This window comes from Pezoporus flaviventris, unplaced genomic scaffold (assembly GCF_033815535.1).
Source record: "Pezoporus flaviventris isolate CSIRO_AGI_PZ_B2104156 unplaced genomic scaffold, CSIRO_AGI_Pfla_v1 ptg000015l, whole genome shotgun sequence".
Taxonomy (NCBI): domain Eukaryota; kingdom Metazoa; phylum Chordata; class Aves; order Psittaciformes; family Psittacidae; genus Pezoporus; species Pezoporus flaviventris.
The window spans coordinates 30,310,040-30,336,643 of record NW_026892563.1 but is presented as its reverse complement, the minus strand read 5'-3'; positions in this window follow the sequence as shown (position 1 = coordinate 30,336,643).

Genomic DNA, 26,604 nt, shown 5'->3' with positions numbered 1-26,604 from the left:
CCTACGCTGCCACCGCCGGGGCAGCCAGAGCAGAGCTCCCGGACCGGGCCCTGATCATACGCCGAGTGCTCACCACCCCGCTCGCCTGCCCGCACAAACTGCCGCGCCGCGCTCCCTGGGGCAGGTTTTTACCCACCCAGGGCTGGTGCCGCTGCTTCAGGCTCCGCCCCGTGTGAGTCAGCTGCTGCCGTCAGCTGAGCTGCCGGCTCCTGGGCAGGTCCTGTCGAGGACTTGAGGCTCCCTCGGTGGGAGGCTCTCGTCGCTTTGAGTTGCGGCTCCTGAACGCTGATCTCCCCCCTGCTCCGGTGTTGAAGGCGTCCTCTCTCGAGCTACTCACCTCAGCTATTGAATCATTCAGTGTTTGATAACTGCTGCAGTTTGCATGCTAATGAGGGAGCCTTTCAAAGGTGTTGAGCACTGAGAACCTGCTCAGGTACCTAGAACTCTTTTCTGTTCATTCAGAGCAGTACTCAGTCAATACAGAGTGCTTTGGAAAGTATCCTCCATTCCATATTCACCACCAGTTTCCTAGCTCCAGAATTTCCTTCTTCCCATTTGTGTTTTCTAGTACATTGTGGAACGTACTTCTTCTATAGTGCCTTACTTAATAAAGATGTTGTTTGGTGTCAATACCTTATCTGTTAATGACTGGAGTCAGTTTCTGCACTTCTGTGGACTTTCCAGATTAATTCGATTTAGCTCACTACCTGTTTTGCGTTTGAGGGATTTTTTTGAGGTTTTCTTGGTTTTGTGTGAAGGATGTTCAACATTAATATCTTGTTGCTAATCTGTTTTATGCTTTTTTATTTAAGAGATATCTATAAAGGCTCTTGTAAGATGGTGTGTGAAAAGTCAGATATTTCAGAATTTAAAATTAGGCAAATTACTTCCATATACCATTATATACTTTTTGCATGTACAAGGGTACAAAACTTTTTGTGGCAGGTAGAAGATAACAAGCCTTCACATAAGCATCTCCAAGTAATATAGCAGCAAATTACTTTGATTTATTGCACTGTAATTGTATAGAAAGCCCATGAATTGATATGTCATATGCTCAAAGTAATATAATTTAACTAGAACGATTATGTAGCTAAGTAGAATTAGAACTTGATTGCTAGTCTATAATAACCTCACATAGCAGAAAAATATCTTATTTATTGATTTTAGCCAATGGAAGTTAAGATAGTGCTTTCACACTTCAGGAAGTGAAGGCAGAAAAAGGGAAGATGAAAGCAAGATGGAGACTGGAACTGAACAAATCTGGTTTTATCCAATGCTGTCTCTTTTCTCTGTATATATGGACAGATAACAGAAAAAAAACTCACCCAAGCAAAAACAAAACAAAAAGAACCATAAACCCAAAATTCACCTTTCACCTTCATACAGCCACCAGAAAAAAAAAAAAAAAAAAAAAGAGAAAAAAAAGTATTTTTTCACAATATTCTAGTTCTAACCCAATGTGGAACCAAATCTTAACCTTGTCCCTCCAGAAACCTCTGCTGTAACCTCGATGGATAATTCACCTCATGCCATTTTGATGTAAGGCTATACTTAACAGTTACTGACAGCTGCACTAACTAATGCTGAAGAATCAAGTGTGTGGTGGTATGAAATACTTACTGTGCAAAACTTACCATTTTGCTTAAAAGTGCAGGTCATTGCTGTAGTTTGCATTGTTGAGAGAAGGCAAGACAACACCTTATACCAATGATAAACTTTTACAAGGTGTTTTGTCAAGTTTCGATAGCAATCAAGCTTGGTCTTGATCAGTAAGTTTGTGTTTTACATACCAACGTTTAAAGGAAGTGAACCTCAGGAAAAGCCATAAGGCTAAAATAAGAGACTGATGGACAGGATTCCATAAGGTCCTTTTCCCTTACTGTGACATTGACTTCTGTGACTTCTGTGCCTATACTCCTGAGGCTACATTCTGATTTGTGATATGCTGCTGTGCTGAGGGAAAACAGGTTGCAATTATTCACAGCTACTTCACAGAATACTCATTTAACAGTTTCTGAAAGGTGTTGGGTCCCCAGTGGTATGCCAGATATATACACCCTACAGCATCAATTGTTAGGCTGGTATTGTGACTTTATCGTCCCTCAGCAGGCTTTGATACTGCTGCCAGAGGAGAAGGGGCTGGGGTTGATGCAGTCTGAAATGCAGTGTCCTTGATTACATGTCTGGTGTTTCACCCTCTGCTTATGGTAGGATATCAGAGAGCAAGGCTATTTTTTTTAGGCCGTGAAACAGGAAGGCATACTGGTTATTGCATCCCACCACCTGCAAATGCAAGAGTCCAGCATCTTCCTCAATGTCAGCAAAATAAATATGAGATGACTTCTGCCAGTATGTTCCCACTGAGCCAGTAGGTAGGAAGGAAACAATTAACTGACATGTACTGACAATAATAGCTGCTCCAGGCAGCACATTAAGCAGTGCATTAATTGAAGTATTAATTGATTTATAAACACCAACTTCCTGATTAGCTTGATTATTGCCATCATACTGGGATGAGTAGGATGGTGGGGGTCTGAATAAGCCTTAGTGGCAGTGTAATTAAACATTTCTTTTGTTATACACTCTGTGACATTCACTAAGACAGTGCAGATACGATGCATTTTTCTCTGCTTGATTAATGAGTTGAATTCATTTCAGCAAACTTTGCAATGTTCAGAGTTGCGTAAGGGTTTTCTGAACTACAGGTTATCTGAAAATAAGGTTGTTTAGTGAAATGAACAATGAAAACATACAGGGGTCTGGAAGGCAGAGAAGGGTTAAGAACCAGATGTTTAATAAAGTGTGTAACGAAAGATGCTCTGCTCACTGCCACATATGGAACCTACCTGATGAGGGGCTTGCCAGCTTGCTTTTCCAATATGAGCTTAAAGTTTCAGAGGAACTAAACTGGAACTTTGATTGCTGCCCCTCCATGCTCTGAGGATTTTCACTGACAATGAACAAAGGGAAAGCCAAGATAATCAGGGAAGCTGCTCATCCCTGATCAGTCCTTCCCTGATGCTGAGCACAGGGGCGACTGCAAGAGTATAAATTGCACTCTTCAAGGGCCTTAGGAGAGGGTATGAGAGAAACAACTCAACTATATGTTTCTTCTCAACAGGGCATATACCTAAAGGTTTGGAGCGACCCAGGCTTCCTCCCTTTGCAGCATCATTTCCTCGCCTTCCCTCTGCAGCCTCTTCCTCCCTATCCATCTCTCCAGCCTACTCCTCTCTTCCCAGTGGATCAGCTGGAGCTGTGACTCATTCCACATCTCATACTGAAACTCAGAACAATATTTAATCCCTTGACATCCCCCTCAAGTTGCTAATGGACTCTGTTTCTTCTCCTTTTGCCCTCTCATCACAGCAGGGGCAGAGAAGCATCTCTGGGGTCCTTCAACACTTTGCTCAGTCAGTTGATTGGACATTGCCTCTGTGTCAGCAGCAGGCATTAGTGGAGAGCTGGGAGTGTAGGGAGCAAATCTATTTTAGCTTTGAAGTGGTGCAGTGGTGAAGTTTAAAATACAGATGCTGCCTAGTATGTAGATAAGGTGTCATGGAATCATTGTCACAGGAAACTGAAATCAGAAAAAAATGTATACATGCATTCCTCCTCCCCTACACACAATTTCAAAGAGCCCACTGGTTGTTTTTAAGGTGAAAGGGTTTGTCACTGCCTAAAGAACAATAATAGAAAGAATGAGAAGCTGCAGTGGAAACACAGAATAATAATACTCATGTAAAAATCTCTTATTCCAGGGATTTTCTTTGCTTATCTTTTCAGTTAGATGTCTTACAGTAACTATTAGCAGTTCAAGATATGTGTGAACTCCACAGATATTATGTTCTAGTGATCATGCTCTGTATTTGTTATAAGCCAAATATATTGCCTGTAGCAGTGAGGTTTCATTCACATAGATGTTAACATATTCTTCCCCCATGCTTGAGGGCAGCTTAGTGGTCAGCGCACAAAGCTGGTACATCTGGACTTAGTCTTTCCAGGTTACTAGATTGTACTGATATTTGGGCAGTAAAGGAAGCTATTAAATCTAATTGTATCTTGGGAAATGCTGCAGACTTTTTTAACCTAGGTACAAATCTGGTGAAAAGAATGGCTTAGACTCCCTGAGGAGAGTAAAAAGCAACTTGAAGGAAAGGTCCGATTAGTTTCAGTGGAATTTGTGTTGCTGAAATCTCAGATAGTCTTAAAAATCCCTTTTTAGCTTGGCTAGAAATGTTGGAATATGAATCATGAGATATGTTTCTATGTTAAATAACTCTCCAGAGTCTCTCTTTCCCTGCTGATTGCAACTGACAGTGAGTAGTCTTTTGTTGCTTGGGTCATTGGCACTGTCTGAATAATTTTGGGAAAGAAACAGAATAACTTCAGTCATGTTTGTCTTTTATTTGTATAGAATCCGTTCCAAAAAGACTGCAGCTGATATAAGAGTGTTTCTTCTTTGACAACAATGCTATTAGCAGCCTGCTGGTGGAAGGAGGGATCTAGATACAGGGGCAATGAAGTTGAGAACTGAGGTTCACAGGCTAATGCCATGGCTCAGCTTGAAATGGAAGCATGGGCATGATTCTGTGTTCTGACATTTTCCTTGTCTTCAAATCTGGGCTATTTTTCCTACATGCTCAATATTTCTGGTTTTACATTAGCAAAAAAGCAATAACGCAAGAGCAGTACAACCATCTGGGCTCTTAGTAAATGCACCATGACCCCCTTATATTTTAAATGAATAAAATACAGAACAAACTTCATGTAGCTCAGTACCTTACATGAGGGCAATTTGTCTCTAGACAGTTTATTTCTATCTCTGTTATTATTGAGACAGCTCTTCTGGCTGGTCGTTTTCTACAGGAGTCCTTTCCTGTAATAAATGGTAACTGTTCTCCAACTGTACACAAAGTTTGTGGATGAAAATAAGTTTATTCTTTGTAAATACCTGTCCTGGGTTTAGCAGTAGCAGTCAATTTTTCTCCTTCTTTCTGGCTGGTGCAGCGTTGTGTTTTGACTTTCAGCCTGGGAACAGTGCTGATAACCCCGATGTTTTTAGCTATTGCTTAGTAATGTTTACTCTGACCAAGGACTTTGTGAGTCTCATGCTCTGCTAGGGAGGAGGGGAGGACGGGAGGAAGCAGAGGCAGGACACCTGACCCAAGCTAGCCAAAGAGGTATTCCATACCACAGCACGTCATGCCCAGGGAGGTAACTGGGAGTTACCCGAAAGTGCACTCATGTTATACCTTAGTTACTGGACTGTTCTTATCTCAACCTGCGGGAGTTACATTCTTTCGATTCTCCTCCCCATCCCTCCAGGAGCGGGGAGGGGGGGGAGGGGGAAGGAAAAAAAGAGAGGGGGGAGTAGAAACTGTGTGGCTGACTGGGTTTAAACCATGACAGTTCCTTGGCGCCCAACGTGGGGCACGAGGGGTTGACATAATGTAATGACAGATCTGACCGGAGTGTGTCAAATCATATTTGTGATAAGCATTCATTGTTTTAGATTAACAGTCACTCCTCACAATGCTGATTTATTGGCTCTCAAAGTTGTTTCTTTTGATCTCACAGTTTCAGTATACTGTACCTTACTTACAGCTGGTATTTGCTGTATCAGTGTTTTTCAAGTGTGGCGCTTGGGCTAAGGCTTTTGTCCCATTGTACTTTATGGTAATGACTTGTAATACAATAGAATCATTGATCATGAAACTGATCTGGCTTATGTTCCCAGTGTGGTCACCACCTTTATACTTTGGGAGGTATATAATAAAAGTGCTTAGCAATAACACATCTTTTTTCTCCTTCTTGGGTGGTCAACCTGTGAAGGAGACATTCTTTTACCCTCCCAGTCCACCCCCCTAGACCATTTACAGCATCATTTGAGAGTTTTGAAGTTTTTGAATGGCCTTTTAATACCGTTGAGACTTGTTTGCTGATTGTGATGGGGATCACCATGTTGGCAAGCATACAGAGTGTATTTTGCCAACAACCATTTTGTCTGATTTCAAGAGTTAAGCAGAGTCAGGTTTGGGTCTTGTCTGGGGTCAAACAACGATGTAGGAGGACCAAGAGATTTTCCCCGAGGCTGGACAGTCATGAATGGCAGGGTGTGTGGGATAGTATGGGCGAGTATCTAGGTCAGTGGGCCCCTCCAGTACTTTGGAACTTCACCACCGAACAAGTGCAAAATCTATAAAAATTAGTAAAACACTTAAATGAGGTGTGTGGTCATTCTGGCCATACCAGAGAGGGACAAATCATGGCAACGTGCTGGGGCTTGGCCTATGCTTACAGGGCCTTGTTCAACACTATCCAGCACCCTCAAAAGGAAAAAAATGTCCCTGGATCTGAGGGTAGAGCAACAGACAGTGCAGCTACTCCAGCTTCAAGCACAGCAGCTAGACCACCCCTAAGACAATACCCTAAAGATAATATTAAGTTTAATCCTCTCATATTTAACCACATACTATTTTTGTCCTAAGTGCTCCAGAGGTACTGAATTCAGGCCTTCCAATTCAACTAGAATGGCCTACATTGCATTACTATTAATCATCTGTTAATACATTATTAATACATTGTTTGACACTATCAAGTGTCACTTTAGAGTGGCAGCCTTCCTGACTGTGGAGACACATGCAAAATCTGATCAGAAGCTAGGGACATGTACTGTCTCTTAGCTGTCATTACATAGATATTACTTGGGTATATTAGTGTTGCTGAATATTTTTCATCTATGTCTTTTAAATGGAATGATTAATATATATTACTGCTACTGTCTACAAGCAGCAAGGCAACAGCAACAGGCAATGCTTTCTAGGGAATAAAATGCTTAAACTGGTGCCTTTCAGTATGTTGGTTGCTTATGTATTGCTGTTACTCTGCACCTACCATACAAGGAGCCAGGTCTATCCACTCTAGACAACTGTTTGAATAATTCAGGATCTCTTAAATTTGATGATATAGTAATCACAAAACCTGTCTTAACTTGCTTGGCAAATGATTCCATATGATGCAAAATGTTTTCACTGAAGAAGTGGGTTGTGACTGTTCCTTACCTTCACTGGAGTGAGAATGACCAGGTTAAAGATTGTCAGCTACTAAGAGATGATAGAAATGAGGCAAGTATATGAGTTATAGCTGAAAAAGTACAATATACTTCTCCTGTGCTGATGGGGGCTAGCATTAGTGGCATGCATTGGCATCCAGTCTGCAAGTTCCTTTCAGACACAGAACAGTTATTGTGATCTGTGGGGGGTTGGGGGCGGAGGGGGGGGGGGGGTGCGTGAGGGTTTCTGTTTGGGGTTGGGGGTCCAGCTTCCACCAACAGCTCCATTGCAGGTAATGCTCCTCTTGGGTTTGCTGGCATTCTGTGGAATTCAGATTGCTCACCTGAGCTGTCCTGGTACTCTTAATAAACAGCAACAGTGGAATTAAAGATAATGGTGACTCTTCAACCCACCAGACATATTAAGATGTTTTCTGATTAATTTGAGTTGCTGTAATACCTGGAGTCTCCACTTGCAAATCAGGCATTGTTCTGAGCTGCCACAAGTGGAATGCAGCCCTTCTGACAAATAGTATTATGCTGAAAATGTTGGCCCTGCAGCCATCAGAGCAGGATTGTCACTGAGGTTGGTTCCCACTGCCATTAGTGACAAGGAGCATAACAGTGGGTTTCTTGTGACAGCAGTTAGAGGCGATGAATCTAGCTGTAATTACAATTGAAACTGTAAATGAGATTCTCTAGACTAACTGGACATTAGATCAGGTACTCTGAGAAGTAAACAGAAAGTCTGAAGAACCTGGCTAATGTCTTACTTAGTTTTGTCCCATTTCGCTTCCTCTAAATTGTCACTGTTGTTATGCTCACATTTTCCCAGTCATGGCAAGATTTGAAAGCAGGAAGATTCTTGAGGGTTCATTGGTATGATGAAAAGTGCACAAGCTTATGCTGATGGGTTAAGTGTTCATTCTCTTGGCTAGTGATGCAGTATTGGAGAATGAAAAAATGTCAGTTTAGGACATATAATTCCAAATAGTCACTCTTCCATAAGGCTACATAAAGCAATATAATGAAATTACTCCTAATACCAAGAATTATGATTTAGGTTAGCATTCACAGACAATGTCTGTTGATTTTTTTTTCTTTCCACCCTATAAGCAAGGTATTTTGAATTCAGATTTAATAATCTCTAATAACCTCTTTCTTAAGGTCTGCTCAACTAACAGTATGAGGTAACTACCATTGATGTTAACTTGTTTTATGGTCTATAGATGACCATGACCAAACAGAGACTTGCAAAACTACTTTGCACTAAAGAATAGTTACAAACCCCTCTTTCCCATCAGTATGAATTTTGTTAGTCTGAAGAGTCTGGTAGAAAAAAAACCTCAGTATCATGCTCAGCAGATAATAAATTATCCTCACCCTTTCCCAGTCTGCAATCAATATGTTATTCACTATTTATTTCCCAATTTTAATCAGATCTAAAGACAGAAATCTCAGAAAAGCCAATCCAGGACAAAACTGATGTTAAGAATGACATTTATTGACATTTCAGAGGCACAAGGAGATTTAAATGAAGTTAAAATACCTTTCAGCAAATGACACAAGACGTAATGAAAAACCAGTGAACACAATAAAATATGTGCTGGCAGCTGCATGCAAGTCAAAGATGGAATTTACATAAAAGTAAGATAACTTTGCTTCTGAGTCAGTTTATCCTGCTGCTAGACAGCTGCCTGGGTGTTGCACACAGAAATGACATCATGCTGCCCAGGCCACGCATCTTTACTTCTGATTATATAAAAGAAGAAAACTCTAAGGAAAGGATAAGAGGCAGAGAAAATCCAGCAGCTAAAACTCAAAGATATTTAGGTATTCTTTTAACTGTTTATGACAGATACTTATGGTTAACTGATTTTCTGTTTGCTAACAGACAGATTTCTTTCTTTATCTCTCTGGTTCTGATGGATACATGCATTTTAACATATCACAGGTTTGTCTCTTGCATTCCCAATACATTTTGTCCTGTTCTGCCAGATCTTCTGCATGTACAGCTGTTATCAAGCCCAGTTTCAACTAGGGAGTCCTGTTTTTTTCCCAGACTTAGCAGGGACAATGCTATTTAACATCACTCTGCTCAGCATAAGACCCTCAAAATATCTGAAAGGGTTCCTCCTAGTTGTTACCTAGTTGTTACCTAGTTTTTGTGATCACTTTGGCTCTAAAATAGTGACAGATGGAGCTGTATTAACAAAAAGTATCATAACAAACTGAGATCAACTCCTTCAGCAGATGACTAGGTATCACAGTACCTTTAAACTGAGTCTTTTTAAGGCTGAGTGAACAAAAGCATTGCTATAATCTATTTGAACTGCCATATTCAGACCCAAAAATTCAACTCCAAAATCCAGAAGCATACTTGTATGAGGGCCTTCCATACAACCATGGGAGATGGCTTTTGGAAGCAGCAGGACAATCCAGAACTCAAAGAAGCATTTAGATGGAACCAAGTAGGGCTGATTTTGGAAGGATATGTGTATACCTGTGGATTATACATCAGAAGACTCTCCGTCAAAAACTGCAATGCTTTTGCACTGCACTGCACAATAATAACTATTGTTGCAAACTCTCCTAACTGCTTTTTAATGGCTCTGAAATAGAACTGTAAGTCCAATGAGAAGTTAAAAAAAATTGTGAGTAACTTTGATTTTCATGGTCTTATCATGGTTGATTGGAGAGATTCAGGTTTTATTTAGAAGTGCAGTGGTGTTAAGAACTGAGGCACTGCAATTGCAAACCTGGATTTCACACTGTTACATACTATATAGCCACCTAAATAAAAGCAGAACCTTGTCTGTTTTTTAAATTCAAAAACCACTAAAAAAAATAATAGAGGCAGTACTGAGATTATATTGGTAGCTGATGCAAAAAGGCATCTGGTAGACTTTGGCAGGCTCTCAATAAATACATACAGCCACTGCATGTTGTTTATAAGTCTTTGTACTATAAATAACTGGGATACTGATTCTTATTCTGTTAGTATTCATTCTGTATTAATATATAAAAGGACATGTATAATTACTACTTTGCAAGATCACAAAGCAGAAAAAAATAAGGAAAAATTCTCATCGTACCTTTTCTCCCAAGCTGGCATAAAATGTGCAATATAGTCACTTAAAAGGTATGCTTTTAATATTCTTCCACACAGAGAAATGAAACAAACTGATGTGATATGACAGCTTCTGAAGGGGTACTTCCATTTACCTAATTTTGCGTTTTTTACTCTTTCCTATTCTATAGCTAATGACTTGCTTTTAAAACTGCTACTTTGCTTGTATTGTATAAATACCTTTAGTGTTCTAAGCATCTACTGAAATACTTTTACAGTTCGGCAGCTGAAAGTGTTAGCTCATCTTTTATTACTGGTTGGGTTTGCACACTTGTGTTAGCTACTTCATGATCTCTTATGATCTCTTGCTGTCCTGATAAGGTAGAAATCACAATCAAATAAAATTTAGATTGATTTTATATTTATACTTATCATCTTCCGTCACACAATTTGTCAAGACAGGAGCTGTAGTAAAGCTGCTGCTGCACCTACTGAAGTTATTATACCATAGCTCCATTGTGCTGTTTTATGCAACCATAATCTGCTTCTTTATGAGGCAACTAGATTAGTGCCTCATAAAACTGGAGAAAGCACCACTATTACTGTTCTACAAGTTTTTACGTGTTGCTGAATTTTATCATGATTATTGTTGTCTCACCATTACTGGCCTAGTAAAGCTGTGGTTAGAAGTGAAATTTCTTTGTCTAAAAAAAACCCAAACAAAATACTAGCTTGACAGAAGCGAAGCTCCTTTTGACTGAAGCAGGAGTTTTGTCTGTGGGTTTTGGACAGGATACATGCCCAGGCTACGTGTGTGTCCATGTTGCTGCTAATGGGGATATGTGATCTGTGGGCCTAAACAAATTTGCAAGTCTGACTTTCTAAATGAGATGAAATAGTTGACATGAAAACTGTTGAATTAAGTGATAAAAGGGAGATATGTATGTCTATATTGAGGTATTTCAACACCAGGGGCGATATTTGGATACTAAACTTCTATAGCTCTTACAGAGCTCTTGTCATTTTTGACACGCAAATTTGTCGGCACATACCAGAACTTTCAAAACTAGAACCATTTATTTCTATCTCCATTTCTGAGTAGAAGTTGTGACAACAACAGTTATCAGTATGATGAACTTGTGACAAAAGGGGCGTATTTTGCTTCTAACTGGGGGCAAGCAAGCGGCATTATACCCATTTAGTCCATGTGGAAATTCCCTAAGGAAACTGAGGGAGTCTTGTCTGTTTATTTACTTATGTATGTATTACTCTGGGAAAGCTATGAACAGTCTTTATTTTCCTCTAAGTATGCCCTTGATTTTAGAAAAGCAGGACAATCATAGGGAAAGTGGTCCACAAGTTTTAATGAGCACTTCTGCAGACACAGAATGATATGAATTATGTCCCTTGTGCCAGGGGGAGGAAGGGAAATCCTTGAATGAGAGGGCAGGCAATTTGTCTGCAGTGCAGCTTTTGAGAAAGAAAAGGACCTCTTTTAGGGTGGGAGCTGTAGCTTCTGGTGGCATCTAGCCAGGGAAAGAGCTGAAACCAAATCATCTTGGGGGCAGGTGGTGGTGACCCTGCCCCTTGCTTTGGGCACTTTGACTCTGCCAGGACACAGAGCTTGTGGCTGACCTCTGCAAAGGCTTTTAGGTGCAAGGACCTTTGGTAGCCCATAATAAGTCATTGTGCCTGAGTTAAATCATTGTGCCTGGCTGAGTCAAACCCCACAGCATTATTTTTTCTTTGCAGCTATTTGCTAACTGACATGAACCTTTTAATTACCTTTTGGTGCTGCAGTTTCTGAATAACCCACCTTTTAAAGTTCACTTTTCTTCCATTGTGCCTGGTGCTTTATACTGAGTATAAATCATAATTTCAGACATAAATAAGAATATTAGTTTTGACATCATTTCAAATATATTTTAGGAGAGTGACTGCTGAGTGCCCTTTCAGCAAAATGCATCCTTTCAGGTAGGGTCATTTTCTTTTCCTTAACTTGTCAGACAGAAATCTATTTCGGTTTTAGTGTTGATAACTTAAGGAGGCCTCTTGGTTTAAATTTATTAGAAGCCAGGGAAGTTGCCCTGCTGCAGCATAACCTTGGATGTCTTACAGGTTTTTCAGCTCCTGTATAAGGGCAATACCCTGAGTAATTTAAGTAAATTTAAGTAAACACAAGAAACTGCAAAATCCTTTTTTTTTTTTTATCACCGGTTTTCAAGTCCCTTGATTCGACCATCAGAATAAATTTTCTATGATCTCATAACTTCAAAAGCTCTCTTCACTCCCTTCTTCCCCCATCTGTTTAACCAATAATCTATTCTCACAAACACTGAAAATCACATTATGAACAAGGTTGCCTTGATAACCCTGAAATATACTGTGGATCTACGCTTAATTAAGCTATATGTGTATTGAGACTATGCAGTCTAGAGTAAAAGTGACTACTTCACAGTATCACAGTATGTTAGAGATTGGAAGGGACCTCGAAAGATCATCTAGTCCAATCCCCCTGCCGGAGCAGGAACACCTAGATAATGTTACACAGGAATATGTCCAGGCGGGTTTTGAATGTCTCCAGGGAAGGAGACTCCACAACCTCCCTGGGCAGCCTGTTCCAGTGTTCTGTCACCCTCACTGAGAAGAAGTTTCTTCTCAAGTTTAAGTGGAACCTCTTGTGTTCCAGTTTGTATCCATTGCCCCTTGTCCTATCATTGTTTGCCACTGAGTAGAGCCTGGCTCCATCCTCGTGACACTCCCCCTTTATATATTTATATACACTAATAAGGTCACCCCTCAGTCTCCTCTTCTCTAAACTACAGAGACCCAGCTCCCTCAGTCTTTCCTCATAAGGGAGATGCTCCACTCCCTTAATCATCTTTGTTGCCCTGCGCTGGACTCTCTCCAGCAGGTCCCTGTCCTTCTTGAGCTGAGGGGCCCAGAACTGGACACAATATTCCAGATGCGGTCTCACCAGGGCAGAGTAGAGGGGAAGGAGGACCTCTCTCGACCTATTAACAACCCCCCTTCTAATACACCCCAGGATGCCATTGGCCTTCTTAGCCACAAGGGCACAGTGTTGGCTCATGGTCATCCTGTCGTCCACTAGGACCCCCAGGTCCCTCTCCCCTACACTGCTCTCTAACAGGCCGTTCCCCAACCTATACTGGAACCTGGGGCTGTTCCTGCCCAGATGCAGGACTCTACACTTTCCCTTGTTATATTTCATCAAGTTATTCCCTGCCCAACTCTCCAGCCTGTCCAGGTCTCGCTGGATGGCAGCACAGCCTTCTGGCTTGTCAGCCACTCCTCCCAGCTTAGTGTCATCAGCAAACTTGCTGATAGTACACTCAATTCCCTCATCTAAATCGTTGATGAATATATTAAATAATACCGGTCCCAGTACTGACCCTTGAGGCACTCCACTAGATACAGGCCTCCAACTAGACTCAGCCCCATAGACTACAACTCTCTGGCTTCTCTCCTTCAGCCAGTTCGCAGTCCACCTCACTACCTGATCATCCAGACCACACTTCCTCAATTTAGCTGTGAGGATGCTGTGGGAGACTGTGTCAAATGCTTTGCTGAAGTCAAGGTAGACCACATCCACCGCTCTGCCATCATCCATCCACCGTGTTATATCCTCATAAAAGGCTAAGAGATTGGTCAAGCATGATTTCCCCTTGGTGAAGCCATGTTGACTGCCCCTCATAACCCTCTTATCCTTGATATGCCTTAAGATGGCACCAAGGATAAGGTGTTCCATCACTTTCCCAGGGATGGAGGTGAGGCTGACTGGTCTATAGTTACCCGGGTCCTCCTTCTTGCCCTTTTTGAAGGCTGGAGTGACATTTGCTTTCCTCCAGTCCTCAGGCACCTCTCCCGTTTCCCAAGACTTGGTAAAGATGATGGAGAGTGGTCTAGCAATGACTTCCGCCAGTTCCCTCAGCACCCGCGGGTGCATCCCATCTGGACCCGTGGATTTATGGATGTCCAGATTGCTCAACTGGTCTCTAACCCATTCCTCATCGACTAAGGCAAACCGCTCCGTTGACCTGACTTCATCTGAGGTCTCAGGGGTACAGGGCTCTTCAGGACAGAGACAAAGAAGGCGTTCAGTAACTCTGCCATCTCTGTATCTTCTGTCACCAGGGCACCCATCCCGTTCATCAGTGGGCCTACATTGCCTCTGGTGTTAGTTTTGTCTGCCATGTATTTGAAAAAGCTCTTTTTGCTGTCCTTGACCCTTCTTGCCAGGTTTAACTCTAAGGAGGCCTTAGTCCTCCTAGCTGCCTTCCTACATCCTCTAGCAGCAGCCTTATATTCCTCCCAAGTGGCCAGCCCCTCCTTCCATGACCTGTAAACTCTCCTCTTCCACTTGAGCATACCCAGCAATTCCCTATTTAGCCACGCAGGTCTCCTGGCCCTCTTCCTTGACTTCCTACGTGTCGGGATGCTCTGATCTTGGGCTCGGAAAAAGCAATCCTTGAATGCCAACCAACTATCTTGGGCCGCTTTACCTTCAAACAGCCTTGCCCATGGGATTTCCCCTAGCAATTGCTTGAAAAGGACAAAGTTTGCCCTGCTAAAGTCCAGGGTTGCAATTCTACTTGCTATTCTACTGGTCCTACCACACAAGATCCTGAATTCCACCATCTTGTGGTCGCTGCAACCAAGGCAGCCCTCAACCCTTACTGCTTCGACCAGATCCTCCTTGTTAGTGAGGATGAGATCCAGCAGCGCTCCTCTCCTGGTCGGCTCATCCACCATTTGCAGGAGGAAGTTATCATCCATACACTGGAGGAACCTCCTGGACTGTGGCTGTGTTGCCGAGTGGTCCTTCCAGCAAACATCAGGGAAGTTAAAATCCCCCACGACAACCACGGCCTGTGACTGTGAGGCCGCTCTCAGCTGCCTGTAGAAGGCCTCGTCAACTTCCTCACCCTGATCTGGTGGTCTGCAACAGACACCCACAACAGTATCGCCCCTGCCAGCCTGCCCCTTAATTCTCACCCACAGACTCTCAACTCACTCGTCATCTGTCCCTGGACAGAACTCGGTGCATTGTAGTTCCTCCTGCACTTAAAGAGCAACCCCACCACCCCTCCTGGCTGGCCTGTCTTTCCTGAAAAGGACATAGCCCTCCATGACTATATTCCAGTCACGTGAGCTGTCCCACCACGTCTCTGTAATTGCCACCAGATCATAGTCTCCTGACTTAACACAGGTTTCCAACTCCTCCTGCTTATTTCCCATGCTGCGCGCATTGGTGTACAGACATTCCAGGGAGCGAGCTGAGCACACCGATTTCACCCTAGGATTATAGGAGGCCTCCCAGCCTTCATCAGTTCTGGAGTGCTGCCCCACTGGGGCAAGCCCAGCTACAACCCCATCCCCCTTCGAATCTAGTTTAAAGCTCTCCAAATGAGCCCTGCTAATTTCTTTGTCTTTTCTTAAGGTAGGTTTTCTGAAAAATAGCTGCTTTGAGGAACAATGACAATAATGAATTTGGGGCAATTTTAGAAAAGTGGGGGTGATTTCTACATCTGCGATAGATTGAGCTTTTTTTATTCAAAAATATAATAAATCATAAGGGAGTATGGATAGAAAGATTTCTTTTCCCCCCACTAGTTTCTAATATCACTGACAAGTCAGTATCGTAATGTAGTGACTTGTTCCTCTAAATAATTCATGTCAATGTTGACAATAATCTCTTAGTAAATTCACAGTGAGTATCCAAGATATGAATCCAATTGTAGGAAGTGAGGTCAGTGTGGGGTTGTCAGGGATGGTGGTTATCATGAGGGATACCAAGATGCCTGTTTTTAAAAACTGAAGGACCCAGTGAAGTATGGCTATGTTGGGTAATTCAGATTTTCAGAAAGATGTTAGACCAAAGCTCTCCCAACCATTCTAAGCTCTTGGAGATTAATGTGGAGACAAATAGTTCCAGAATGCATTCCTGGGGAAACAATTGCACCAAACCAACTTACTTCTGTTCTACAGCATGCCAGAGAAGAAACACTGAATCCCTTGCACCTAGACTTTGGGAAGTCTTCTGACCCTGTCACTCGTGAAGTAAAGAAAGCATTGCCTGCAAAGATCTGTGACAATGTGTGTGCAAAAACTTGTACACAGAAGGTAATTAGGAGTTTTCCTATCAAAATAGAGTGATATATAGTGCTGCCCTCTACTGCTCATTGTTCATTAATAATCACCAGCCTCAAGGCGTTAGCAAGCTGACAGGGAGTAAGCTAGATGGACTGGATGAAAAGAGCTGAATTCAAAATTGTCTTGACAACCTGGGGAAGCTGAGCTGAAGAGGGGAAGTGCATGGTACTTCATGTAGGCAAGCTGACTCAACTGCATAAATAAAGAATGAGGAGCAGCTGGCTGGGAAACTTATACAGAAAAGGGTCAGGGGTTGTACTGAACCACAAGCTAACATATGAGTCATGAGTTAAAAATGCCATACTGCTGTGGTGAATCCAAATACCATACTGGGATGCAGCAAGGCAGTTGAGGTAGTAGTATAGTGCTCAACTTACTTTGATAAAAGTTTAAGGGCCTCAAGGCTAAAAGACTATATTGAATTTGGAACCATCACTTAAAGAAAGATCTGGATCACACGCAGATGCTTCAGAAGGAAGTGACAAGAATGATTAGATATCTAGAAACCATCATCTGAGATTAGAGGCTAAATTGGATATTTTTCAAAACCAGAAAAATTTCTGGAAGGAAGGCAAAATTCTTCCTGCCTGTGGTGTAAAACAAAGAGTCTGTAGTGGGCTACAACTGTAGCAGTAAATACAATTTATTGGAAGATGCAGAAATATAAGGAGGGCTTCGGGAAGGGAAAGACTTCAGGGGTTTCTTGACGGACTGTATATATGAGGATGAGGAATTGTTTGGATTATCAGCAAAAGGAGGCATAATGTCACTGGTAAACAAGTAAGAAGGTGGGATGGTTAATCTTGTCTTTACCAGGTGAGTAAGTTCCAGATATAGCACTGCTGACATGTAGAAAACGGCTACTGGCAATTTGGACTCTAACAGGAAGGAAAATGTGACAAGGAACAACCTGATAGGCCAAACTGACCTGGAAAACAAGAGTAAAGGACAGATTATTTATGGAGGAGGAAGAAGAAGAGACTCTGCTAAAGAAGGAATATTTCTATATTGCATAGAACAAAGGTTTACATGCAGACTTTCTTTGTATTTCTCCCTGCTTTAAAAGACAGAGAAATAAACTGCTTCTTTTGAAATTTTAGGAGATTGAAGACAGACAGGAGGAGCTAGACCAGTCTCTGTTAGCCCTTTGCTCTACTGAAAAAAGTAGCGTATGTACAGTATGTACTCCAGAAACCTTCTATACCTACTTTGGCTGCCACTGCATAATGAAATGCATATCATCATTGCTGCGTAATTATCACTGTACTAGCTAGATCCAACTAGCAAGGAGTATATTGACACTTACTGCAATTACACCTTCCTTCTGCTTTGTAGATGTCCACTGTAGTGCAGAAGTCTTATGGAGTAGTGCCCATGGGCTTTGCAGGATGAAGCCAATTCCAATCAGCAGAAATGGAGGACGAGTCCAATGTTCTCTTAAATTTAGAACCCATCCAAAACCCATCATCTGTATTTTTTGCACTAAAGCAAATATGTAAACAGGAGACGAAGTCAATCTCTCAGGTTAAGCTGTCAAAACAAAATAGAAAATTTCTATCCTTCAGGGAAAAAACAAAAACAAACCCAAACCAACCCCAAAAGCAAAACTGGATCTGACTGATGCAAGAAAATATTTCTGATTCTTTGGTTGACTTGACAGAAGAGAGGTGAAAAAGAAGGGCAAGGAGGGGAGATGGAAGAGGGAGTAGGATATGTATTTTCTCTATCCATCTTGGCCTTTGGCTAGGATGTTAAGTAGGAGAACTTGGACTGTGGTTACAGAAGAGGCTGTTTCACTGCAACAGGTGCGCTCACTTGTGAGGTCTCTACACTATGGCCTTTACTTTGAGGGGGAAGGGACCTTTTTCATTATTCAGTTATCAATCTAACTGCCAACATGGCAATCTGCTCCTGTCCTGTAGGCTACTAACTCCATGGCTCAGAGAAACGAAAAACCAAAATCATAGTCAGGCCAGGTGAGGATGGGTAGAAATATCAAAATAAAACATATGGAGTCATCACCATGTGCTTTTTATGGAGATCTGAGTAAAACAGGTCTGACACAACCAGAATCCTCAGTCCTGAGAAAATTTTAGTTCATCCTTCTAGCCATGTAGGTTTGGGGATGAGTTGTTTGTTTTTCCTTCACTTAGATCTTTTAAAAGTGTGTTATTTTAAAGTGCCTGGACACTGCACTTATTCATAAAAATGACATTCTTGGTGAGATCAGAGAAGCTCTACAGTCTCCTAAAACACTGTCTGAATTCTAAGTAAGAAAAACAGAAAGGAGAAGAAGAAAAGGATCACTCACTTCCTTTAGATGAAGAGGCCATTTATCATTCTACCATTAATCTTCTCATACTGGGGAAAGATTATGGGAAAAGTGGTAGCTCTTCAGTTACTTCATTATCTCTTTAGCTATGTGTCTTCTGAGAAACTTCAGTTTTTTCTGACCCAAACATAGAGGTGAGATAACCTCACTTCTTATTAAAGTTGACAGAGGTACCTTGTCTCAACAGACTCCACAGATCTCTCTTCCTTTGGCATTGTACATCACAGAGTCCTTGTATGAGCATCTCAAGGATATGCAGTAGCTGGCTTTGCAGCTGTGTCCTTTAAGGCTTTTTAATCTTTCATATCACTCCCTCCCAACCTTTGGAAAAGATATGTTATCCAGTTCTTCACATTAAGAATTTACCATTCCTTGGGATGCAATGCTGGTATCCATCCCCTGTGGTGCTTAAAAAGACAGGAGTATTTGATAGATTTAGTCATTGTAAGAGTAGCCTGGTTTTATGCACACTTTTAAATAGGACTGCTTTTTGGAGTGAGATGTAAAAATTATTTGAACTCACCCGATGACCTGAATATTTGCATTCTTGTCATACCCATTCATTTGGATCTAATGACTTCATAACAGATTTGGGGAAGTCTCAGGCAGGTGTCTTTTCAGGTGAAGTATTTCTGGAGAATTCTGCGTAAAAGCTAAAGAACATTAAATCCTATAGTCCAGGAGCTGGGCAATGTAGCTCTATGTGCTTAAACCAAATGTTTAACACTGAAATACACTGAAAAGAGTGGAGGACAGGAGCTCTGGAAACTGGTTATACCATTAAAGACAGGAAAGAGTTATTCAGGACTCTGTTATTTAGTGATAAAATACAGATTAGTTATCCAATCTTTTTACCGCAAATCCTAAGAAATAAAACATGTATCAGGGAGGTGCAGTAAAATAATGGAACACAAATAAGTGATAAATACAATAACCTCATCATGGCTTCTTTTTTTTAACCTGTATCTTGCCATTTGATTATGCAGTGTCAGTTTTCTTCATTGCCATACTGGTAATTTTATTTTCTTTTTGGGTATTGTATTTTTCATGGCTTATTGCAGACTGCATTTTGCCATCCACGTCACTACAGTATAGCTCACATTCTGCCTTCCCATATACGGTAGGAATATAAAGGGAGTAAGAGACTAATCAGAGTGAGCACAAAAGGAGACAGAATGTGTCCCTGAATGCTTAAACTCATCAACAGAAGGCCTGCTGCCTTTTCTATTTTGAATGCACAGTTGGTGCCCAATATCAGATACTTTTCTTTTGATAGTGGGGTCTATGGCTGACTGCACTGAAAGCATTATAATCCAAGCACTAATTCCTATTCCCTCTACTCTACAAAAAGTTGTCAGTGCTTGCATGCACCCAATAAAGTAGTTTAATCCTACTGCCTTTTTGACACCTGAATAAAACCCTGCTTCCTGCATGGTTTAATGGGCTGAGCAGATGTTTTCATGAGGTAGAAATGAAAACAGGTATATACAGGTCAATGGCATTGCAGAGACAGTAGTCAAGGACCAACAAAGATGTGAGATGTAGCAGCAAGTCAGAGTGAAAGATCCTTGTCAGGCCTACCACATGGTAGAAGAGACCAGAACAACATTTGCTTACTCCCCACTGGTCCCCTCCTACCTAAATGAAGGAAGAGGTGAACAAGGGTATTTGGTAGAGTACAGGAAATTACCTGTAACTGTACATATATCTATACATGCAAAAAGGAGGAACATTCTTTCAATTGGATGTAACTGTAAATGCACTGACGTACAACAACTTCACCAGAAGCCAGGAAGAAGAGATACATGGGATGCAGTCCAGGCTCTGTTAGGCATCTATAGTGCTCTGAAAATTAGCAGGATCATACATAGGCAAGCCAGAAAAATCATAAAATCATAGGACCATAGAATCAACTAGGTTGTAAAACCCAATAAATGAGGAAGTTAAGGTAGAGATAATACATATTATCATTATTCCAATAAAAAAAGATTGGAAACCCTCTTCAAAAAATAGTGTTAATTTCATAGCCAAAAGACACAGATTTTGAAAATAGCTATTTTATTTGAAGACCTAACAATAAAACAAGGAAATATTAAGCTATTTGTTATCTACCACATCTTAATATCAGTGGTAGAATTTCAGCTGTCATAAAGGAACAGTGTCAGAAAATGAAGATCATGGCAACAAAGAAAAACCTACAGATGTAGGTAAGCAACTGAAATAAAACAAGCTGCGTAATGACACACTTCACAGAGTGGCGATTCAGTCTGAGATGCCAGCTTTTAAGAATAATTTCTCATAAACCTAAACATAAAAGTTGCAGGAGGCCGTAGTCTCATTTAGTAAACCAGTTTTACCAGCTTCAAACGTCTCACTCCCATGATGTGCTTTCACAAGGGTAAAAGAACAGTTACAATAGCAATGTACTTGATTTGGGACTTCTGCTTTCTTTTGTCTTGCAGTGTTGCATGCTAAGGAAGACTCATCTTTCCTTGTGAGATATGTGTGTTGATCTGTACAGAGATGTCTTATTCATGCTTCTTGTTGTACAACTGTATTTTCCAGAAATAGCTCAAAAACCTTTTTCTGAGGTTTCTAGGAATAAATGTTTTATTTCTTCCTTCCTGGTCAGACATCTTCCTCTATTCTTCCCTTAGATCTTCTGGACCTTCGTGCAAATAACTGAGCAGCAGTGAGGCCCTCAGCTGCTGGCACCTTCTGCCTTGCCCTTTTCACACCCCCCCCCCCCCCCCCCCCCCCCCCACCCCCCCCGAGGAATATGATAGCCATAATCAGCATGTCTGCATTAATTTTTTGGCTTCTGCTTTTCTGTTCCCATCCTTATAACCTGAAAGACCTTGAGAAGGTTTCATTTTCTCTGCAGATTTAGCCTTCCTGTGGGCTGAGAGTACCTTCCCTGGAACATGTTCTCTATTCTTCAAATCGTTTCTTGGAAAAGACTTTGGGAAGTTTAAGATTTACTTTTTTTTCCTTCTAACAATTTATTTTCCCTGGCAGATTTGGCAGAAGGGCAACCTCCCTATTTACTGGAAGATTCACCAAGAGTCAGAGGACCTGTTCTTTCCCACATGTTGCTTATGAAATAGTGTTTTGCAGGTCTGAGAGTGAAGGTACCAAACACTGCCTAACTCTTAAGCACTGGATAGTAGTACTGTAGATTATTATGGACTAGAATCAGCAAAAGCCATTATCTCACCTCCTTCTGGAGGCCATGTACTACCCCTGGTATGACAGGCATGCATGGCCAGCATGCTTGTCTCTTTCAAATAGATGCCAGTGATAAATCCGGAAGATGTGTGACATTCCCTATATCCCTAAATCATGCCATACAAGCACTGTGTTCTACCCACTGATGCTGTGAAAAGGAATCTGAAGAATGTATTGCTCTTTTCCTGTTTGTCATGAAGAGTTTACACCGCTTCTTTTTCTTACATTCAACGAAAAGAGTAGATTAGTTGTGACATTTATTAGATCATAGATACCCAAACAACGCTTCTCTTCGAAACTGTTCATATCATTTGTGCCATATCATGGCACTTAACTGCAATATTCTATCCAACACAGAGTAAAAAAGCAGGCAACTCAGTACTCAAAGATACTGTTAAGATCTTGTAGGATCTTTCTGACCTGAACAATCCTGGTAGGGTTTCTTACCTGCTTTTGTATCTGGATGTAGAAAATCAGGAAGAAAAATTTCTAATTTTAATGTGCTTTTAGCCTCTGCTGCTAATAGTCACTTTAGCTGATGGTAGCTTATTGTACATAACAACAATACTAGAAACATTAACTTTGCTAAATGAATCTAACTCGTGATACATTTTCAAATTATTTCAGGAAACTAGAAGTATATTAAATTTAACCTGTGCATGTTCTCAAATGTAAGCTGAATCTTTGTAGTACTGGTCAGATGTCTCTTTTATGTGCCCAAAAATAAGGGAAGCAAAGGTTAAAATTCCCCTTGATGTTGCAATTCCAGAAATGTGGAGGCCCTGCTCAGGAAGAAATATTCCTTCTTGCATCTTCTGAAAATTAAATATATGTTCCCAATGATATAAATGTTATGTTACACACCGCCTCTGACCAGCCAGCACAGGTGAAATGTTAGTGAAATGTTTCCACTTGAGACTGGTGCTTACAGAACTGGAGAAAATTAACAGCTTTCCTCTTTATGTAGTCATAGGGAAAAAAAATCTCATTAGGATATAGATCCTATCTCTGACTGCACTGCTCTTCAGAAAGCTATTTTATTCTGTCTTTGTACAGAAAAAGGCAAGTAGTAGCCCTGAATACTTGAGTGACAACCCTTTTTCTGTATGTTTTTTGACCTGAAACTGATTCCCCAGTGACTGGCATCTGCTTGGCACAATCTAGACTTGCAGTCTTCTAGTGATATTCAACACTCTCTTTTCCACTGCCAAAGTTAACTTGCTTTCTGCTTCTGAGCTTTTGAGTTATAGTCTAGGTTGAACCCTTGCTGGCCAAAAGTTTGCAAACCATTCCCAATAGACCCAGATCTTCATGAGAGTGGTCCTATCAGTTAGTGTTTGTTTCTTAGACTCTGAAGTATTACTCCTTGTGTAGCTGATACATGACTGCAAAAGCCAGCATTATTTGGTTGTTCGCTTCAGTAAATTCCATATCCTTTTCCTGAAGTCTTCAAATGCTGTTTTAGTTATACTTGTTGATTTTCTCTGTATGCAGAAGAATTGCCTAGGATGTCTATAGATCAGACACAAGAATGCTGCGTATCTGTTAAGTGTCCATGCCGGTGGCAGAAAGACTGAAAGTAGGAAGGAATGCTAGGGTGTTTTCAAAAGGGTGAATATTTTAGGAATATTCAGGAAACCTTGTGGGATAGAAAAAGCTTAATTATTTTACATTTAGCAGGCATCTCATTATGCACTGCAGCTGTATCTGTGTGCATCCTGGGGTATAGAGCCACTAAAGAGGTGGGGAACACAGAGATACTGGTCATGGGGCACTGAGTCTTTGTTGTGCCTATTAGCTGGCAGTATCAATACAGGACTGCTAGTGTGAACACCCAAAGTTCACAAGCACAATTAAAAATGCAGTGCTGTTGACTAATAAATCTTCTGGAAGTCTTTTCTAGAATTAAATTGGGCTGTTCTTGGCAGAGTCTTAGGTCTATATGCCCACCCAAATGATGGCAAAGTTTTTTTCAGTGAAGATAAGTTACTAAATGTGCCCAAAAGCAGAAGAATAGCAGTCAACCCTTTAGTCATGACACTAAAGTGACACACTGAGGCACTTTGCTGGCTCATGATCAAAGAACTCAAAGGAGCAGTTCACAGGAGAATGCTGTAATAAAGGTGCAGTAAGACATTAGGGCTTTGGTGCTGATGAAAAAGATAACAAATATAGTACTTCTTCACTGTTTGGTAAATATGAACTTGGTTGAAATTTTTAAAAGTAGGACATAAATGATGTAGCAGGCATTTATTTTCTTTCCTTTTTTTAAAAAATCCTTTTTGAAAGGAAAGCATGCACCAAATATAACCCTTTAAGACAGCAAAATTCTTTAAAATAAATTGTCAGGAGAGATCAAAGAATGAATCAGGGATGTAGGAAATGTAATGTCATATCCAATATATAATGAGTGTTTCTTTAGCATGTTGCTAAGTTAGTCAGGATCTGCTTTTTAGCATATAGCATAAGAAGCCTTGGGGTAGGTACTGGGTTAACATGTTTGAAGAAAAGAGGAGGAGAAAGGAATACAGAAGAAGTTTTTAAAATCTTCTCTTGGGTGTAGATTATTTTTCACAAATTATATATGTTATTTGGTCAGTTGCTGGGACTGGTCAGGCCTTGCAGCAGATACTGGCAAGGATGAAAGAAATGCCACAAACAGAGAGGGAAGGAGCTGAAGGCAGAGGCAGCACAAAGATGACATCTATAAACAAAGATACCAGGAACACAATAATCTGGCTGGCTTTACAGTTCAATTAAAAATAAATAAAAACCAGGAACAATTTCACTCGTGTTGCAGTTGCTTTTCTTCAACCTGTTACTTTCAGGTATCACATCTTTAGCAGGTCAGCTGCTTTTCTGTAGATTACATCTGGGCATGTAGTGCTTTTATAGCTGTCTGAAGTAACACTGTTACTTCAGAGAGCTTAGAACAAGACAGAACAGCTTGACTTGTTCTCTGCCTCTTCTAAAACTGAGACATAGCTTGAGACACATGTTTTTAACCCCCCCCCCCCCCCCCCCCCCCCCACCTTCAACCCAAAAGGACTCATCAAGTGGCAGCTCTGGAAGAACTTATTGTGGACTGAAAGCAGACCTTGCATCCTAGCAAGTTTTCCTCTTTCCCCATCCACACCTCAGCTTGTGTTTCCTGTCGTTGCCAGGCACACTGACAAATCTGGAGGCTGGAGGTGGGCTACATCATCACCGCTGTGCAATGCACAGCCAAGAGTTGGTAGATACTGCTCTTAGTCTTGTCCCTGAAAAGCAAAGCTTAATGTCACCGATAATACCCTTCTGACTTCTAAGTTATGACTGCTGTTATTAAGCCCAGCTTAAGCAGAGCAATGTGAGGGGTCTGTACAACAGCACATTTAATATTAAGAGAAGCATGAGTAAATGACGAAATGTTCTGCTAAATGCAGCTGTGTGCCAGAACCAAGGCATATAAAGCTTGCCCTTTAGTGTTTCTGTATACTTACATGTACAGTTGTCCTGGGATGGGTACCAGGGGAGTTTCTGTGGTTATGTTCCAGAAGTATAGCAGGACATTACAGCACAGAATGCATAAGAACTTGTGATACACATTTTTGCTGCAGGCTGCACAGCTAGCACTCTGATGAGTGGGTGAATAGCTTTGCAAAGAAGAATTGTACAGTGGGAGTGAATGTTCCCATCTGACAACAGACACTTATCTAAATGGGGACCTCACTGAACTTTAATTAGCTAAAAATAATAGTTCTTTAGCACAATAAAACAGTACTTGAGCTGGTGAAAGATAAAAGAGGACAGTTAATGGCACACATTCCTAAGAATCAGTGGCAATATCCAGCTAGTTATAGAGGGTAGGTTTTGGGGTGTTTTTTTTTCCTTGATGAGCTGCCTGGAAGCTCTTCATCTGCATTTTCTTGGCAGAAGCAGACCTTCCCAGGGTGAGAAAACATATGTACATTATATATTTTGTTAAAGTTAGAAAAATATTAAAAATTAAGAAATTAATACATTTCTATTTGACTAAATAACTCTACTTCAGAATGTTTATTTTGCTTGAAGTCTCATGATTATTGCCTTATTTTCCAGGCAAGCAAGAGTATATAGTACTGTTGTGCCTCAGTCCCACTCTGTTCTGAAGTTGTTCCCCAGTTCAGCCAAGCCTTAGATGGATTAGGAGATCTCTAAAGATGAAAGTCCTATTTTGTGAAAACTGGCCCAGAACTAAAACTGGAGTCTTTGCTTCTGCAAATGAAAATTCACAGCATCGGGCCAACTGTTGATTGCCCCACTGCTGCCTTCTCTAAGTAAATCCACAGCTTAGAGAAGTGCTAAGGCTGGCTTTCTAAAGAAAGAAAACGGTAAGGCCCTGTAGGCACAGGAAATAGAGGTTTAAGCCATATGCAGGAGTATTCTGGTAACAGAAAGATAATGAAACCTGTCTCTGGAAAGATCTGCTTATCATAGATTTAGTTGTCTCCACTTGGATATAAAATTACATTCACATCTCTTCTCTCTCTCTCTTTTTTTTTTAAATGGTGTTATCCCTACCTTACCATGGATTCTGTGAAGATGAACTGATCTCTGTGTTCCAGAACAATTCCTTAAATCCTCTGTGGAATAATTTCCATCTATAGTGTTTGTGCACCACACTGTGGTAGTGCTGTACAAACAATGCAGCAATAAGCCTGTGAAGGAATCTCTGTAGAAGATGATTAATTTATAAGCGCTATATTTCTTTTTTTATTTAAC